The sequence below is a fragment of the Microtus ochrogaster genome, unplaced genomic scaffold (genome assembly GCF_000317375.1).
Source record: "Microtus ochrogaster isolate Prairie Vole_2 unplaced genomic scaffold, MicOch1.0 UNK36, whole genome shotgun sequence".
Taxonomy (NCBI): Eukaryota; Metazoa; Chordata; class Mammalia; order Rodentia; family Cricetidae; genus Microtus; species Microtus ochrogaster.
The window spans coordinates 1,954,226-1,959,441 of NW_004949134.1; positions in this window are offsets into that span (position 1 = coordinate 1,954,226).

A 5,216-nucleotide genomic window follows, 5' to 3' on the forward strand; every position below is an offset into this window, starting at 1 on the left:
GTGGCCGCTTTTTTAAAGGGAGAGAGACCACGCCCCAATGGGCGGGTATCTCAGCGGCTATAGGCTGGAGGAGCGGAAGGACCTCCCGCAACATATTTTCATTATCATCTTTAGGCAAACAAGAATAATGTTTATTTTATATACTTTTAAATGTATTTCTAGATTTTTTCATGGCTATAAGTTTCTTTCTTTTCTTTTCTTTTTTCTTATTTTCTTTTTTTTCTGTTTTTTTTTTTTTTTTTTTTTTTTTTTTTTTTTTTTTTTTTTTTTTTTTTTTTTTTTTTTTTTTTTTTTTTGGTTTTTTGAGACAGGGTTTCTCTGTGTAGCTTTGGAGCCTGTCCTGGCACTCACTCTATAGATCAGGCAGGCCTCCATCTCATAGAGTTCCACCTGCCTCTGTCTCAAAAGTGCTGAGAAAAAAAGGCATGCACCACTACTGCCTGGATATGACTACAGCTTGTTATGGGTACTCATAGTTTATTCAAATAATGCTTTTTTGTATTATATTTGATTTGGAAGGGAGACTGAATTGTGCTACAATCAACTTCTGACTGCAGTTAATTCCATAGGATAAGTAGATCAAAATACAGCCCTATTTTGAAGAATTTTTTTCCTGTGAAATTTATACTGATATTTATGCTTTGTTATGCTTTCTAGGTATATGAAAGAGTATTATTTCCTATTGGTCATATGTCCATCATTATTAAATTTAGTTAAAACATTTAATTAAAAATTAACCATGGTATCATGAAAACGTGAATTTTTTTTAATCTATAAAGAATTAGCCATGGTAACCCATAGAAGGTAAACAAAATTAATTTCTGGTTTCTATTTTATTTATTCAGTAAACAATATGCTAAGTTGATTACTATATTATTAGTTGCATGTTTTATTCTTTTTGTATCACCTCTCTATAATGCCTTATATAGTATTCATTTTAATAAAATTTTCTCTATAACTCATGAGGATGAATACATTAAACCATTAATCATTTGCCATGCTTGAGTTTGATCATTTTATCCTACTCTATACTTTGCCATTAACTTTAAATGTCATTTAACCATTAATCATTTGCCATGCTTGAGTTTGATCATTTTATCCTAGTCTATACTTTGCCATTAACTTTAAATGTCATTTAACACACATATGATTTTTATCAGTAAATATTTAGGTATAAACTTCTGTATTTTTTAGTTTGTTTCAGCAATGTGTGATTCTAAAAATGACATAAATCTCAAGAGGGGAATATTTTGTTATTTCTCATTACAGAGTAAAAAATAATACTGAAGGACATAAATGAGATAGTGTTCTGTTGTTTCACCTGTTGATATTAATTTTTTAAATTTATTTTAATTAATTAATTCAAAAATATGATCTTTTTCTCATTTTACATACCTATCCCACCCAGTTCCTTCTTCCTTCACTCATCTGCTCTGTAAGGCAAAGGACACAGTCAATAAGACAAAATGGCAGTGTATAGAATGGGAAAAGTTCTTCAGCAACCCCAAATTGGACAGAGGATTGATCTCTAAAATACAATATAAAGAATTCGAGAAACTACACCTTGAAATACCAAATAATCCAATGAAAAATGAGATACAGATCTAAATAGAGAATTCTCAACAGAAGAATCTCAAATGCCCAAAAGACTCAAGAAATTATTCAACATCCTTAGCCATCAGAGAAATGCAACTCAAAACAATGTTGAGATACCATCATATACCAGTCAGAATGGCTAAGATCAAAAACACTGGTGATAGATTATGCTGGAGAGAATATAGAGAAATGGGAACACATCTCCATTGCTAGTGGGAGTGCAAACTTGTACAGCCATTCGAGAAATCAGTAGGACAGTTGCTCAGAAGCTTGGGAATCAATCTAGCCTAAGACCAAGCAATACCACTCTTAACCATATACTGAAAGGATGCACACACATTCCACAAGGGCATTTGCTCAGCTGTGTTCTTAGCAGCATTATTCATAATAGCTAGAGCCTGGAAACAACCTAGATGCCCCTCAACCGAAAAATGGATAATGAAAATGTGGTACATTTACACAATGGAGTACTACTCAGCAGAAAAAAAATGACATATTGAAATTTGCATGCAAATAATTGGAACTGGAAAAAACATCCTGAGTGAGGTTAATCCGGACCCCGAAAAGAAAACATGCTATGTACTCACTCATAAGTGGATATTAGATGTAAAACAAAGGATAACCAGCCTATAGTCCAAAACCCCAGAGAAGCTAGATATCAAGGAGAACCCTAAGAGAGACATACATGGATGGCCATGGGAAAGAGTAATAGATGAGATTTCCTAATGAGATTAATTATGTATATTAATTTATAATGAAACAAAAACAACTGCTTTGGACAAGTTACTCTGGTTTATACTATAAAACTATCATCTCAGAAGCACGAATCAATCATATTAAACTCTTTGAGATGCAGGTCTTGCAATATGCTCAAAAGATTAACATTTTCATTCCTTCATAAACTGAATAATTATATAATATACAAAAGTATTTTTTCATTTCAAGTTATTTTAAATGGATAATAGGAAGTAATACAGTGACTAAACTAAATCATATAAAGTTTGGCTATGAAGGAAATCTGCATATGTCCTTGATATAAGTGAAGTCTTTTACAGTAGATCTGATAAAAAGTTATTTTTTACTTGGTTTTCCTTTCACCCATTATTTCCTCTGGGAAAGGCTTAGATGACGCAAGAGCATTACTGCAGACAGAGTGACTCTTCTTACTGTAATGTTGTATTCATCACAAGTTTAAAAAAGAAGCTTCAAAAATGCTCTGGTAAACATTTATTACAGAAAAGTCAGTGACATAATTAGTCATGGTTGCCTTTTTGGAGGTCTATTTAAAATACATTTATATTTCCACTTTGTATATGTATGATTTTGTCCATAAGTATCACTTTGAAAAATTTATTTTGGTAACTCCTAATAATAATGAACTAGAGGGTTCATACTGTACTTTACACACCCCAAAATTAGCTAGTTGAATATAAAATCTTTTGGAGAAGAAAGTAGAAAAACATCTGTGCACATACATATTGAGTTACACAGATATGATGATAGAAAAAATATTTTCCATTTCACACAAAAGTTTAAGTAGGACTTTTTTTAGGATATTAACAGTTTCTATAGAAAATATTTCAGACAGCATTTTTCTGTACTAACAATTTACTAGATGATTATAACTTACAATTTTTGGGTTTGTGCCTGTTTTAGAATTCTAGTCCTATGCTTCTGCTTACATTATAAATTCATGTTTTACTTTATGCTCCACATAGCCAGCATATTTCTAAATGTATATGTATCAAATATCTTAAGGTTGATTGTTAGGATAACCCAATTGTCAAAGTGTAATAATTGACAGTTAAACCTATGTAGTTTTTAACTGCAATTTCTTTTGTTTTATATCCATCTCCCATTGTTCACTGAATGCATCTTAGAAGGACCTAGTTTGGGACACAAATTATTCTTCACTTTTATTGAAGAATAAATATGTGTCGTTATTTGAACAACTCCTAATTCTTTCTTTACTTTTAACACAATGACATACAAAATGTGAGTTTAATATGTGCAGTTGGTCATTTTTTACCTTTAGCTTTTTTTGGGGGGGGCTTATTATCCAGCTCCCAAATAAATAACACATGGAGACATTCTTACTTATTAATGCCCACCCTTACCTTGGCTGGTTTCTTGTCAGCTATTTTTAAGTTAAATTATCCAGTTTACCTTTTGCTTCTGGGTATTTATCTTTCTCTATTTCTGCATACCTTTTCTTATTTCTTTCTCTATGGCTTGCCATGTAGCTGGGTGGCTGACCCCTGGAGTCTTTCTTTCCTCCTCTTTTTTGCTCTTTGATCCTCTCCTCCCAGGTTTCTCCTCCTATTTATTCTCTCTGCATGCCAGGCCCTCATATCCTTTTTCCTGCATTGCTTTTGGCTGTTTAGCTCTTTCTTAAACCAATCAGGTCTTTTAAGTAGGAAAAAGTAACACAGCTTCACAGAGTTAAACAAATGCAGTATCATAAAAATGCATTTGTATCATTAAACAAATGTTCCACCACATAAACAAATGAAACAAATATTGAAATAATATTTAAAAGACGTATGAGTGATTATTGGGGTGAAAGATGTGAAGATAAGTTTATTTTGCACGAATATATGATGAAATTCTAAAGATAATATTATTGCTTTAATATTTTTGCAGTCACAGTTCTTAGAAGGAGTTAGTGCTAAGTTTACTTTGCTCATGTGCATATCACTATTAAAGAGGAGTCATATTTCTGTCCAGTATCATTTGGACTTCAAATTCTATGAATTTATTTACATAAAACCATGCTGACAATTGAAACCAATGTTTGGGAGTAACAGAAAACCTTTGTAAATGAGATAATGAACTGTTGTTACCAAGGAAAGGACAAGCAATCCTGAGTATGAATGAAAAAAATAGAATTTCAGATAGATGATATACCATACCTACAACAGTTTCAAAAATTCACATCTGAAGACTGAGATCCACATAATTATCCTACTTTCTTGTTGAAATAAGATACACACTTTACCTATAGCAGGATTTCTGAACCCCAGAACTACTGCAATTTTTGTCTGATAAACTTCTTAGAATATAATGTATGAAGAAGATAGAACTGGATCCACTAATTATGATAACCAAAATTATCTTCTACCCTGCTAATTGGAAGGGGAAGGAGAACAGAAAGAACTTTTTAGACTTCAAGCCACTATTTAGAGTATAGACACATATTTTCTGAGGCAGTGATGGAGGTTTTCACACACGGGTCTTTAAATACTGGCCTATATGAGGAGTGGGGATTTATCTAAGGGAATTATGTGATAAGATTTGCATTATCAATGGCAGGGGAACAGTTCAGAAACTCTGATAATAGGCAAAGAAATAAAGGAGTTCTGAACTAAATCATGACTTTAGAAAATGAAAAGAAAAACAGGTAAAACAAAAATTCTGGTTAGAACTGGGCTTTAGGTGAATTTGAAAGGAGAAGACACTTTAGAAAAAGAAAAACTGAATATCAATAGTATGTCTAAGATAAAAGACCAATCTGCTTCTATATCTTTTGTGTATAAGAGGGCGACTGATTTTTTGGAGTTGATCTTGTATCCTGCCACATTACTAAAGGTGTTTATCAGCTGTAAAAGTTCTTTGGTGGA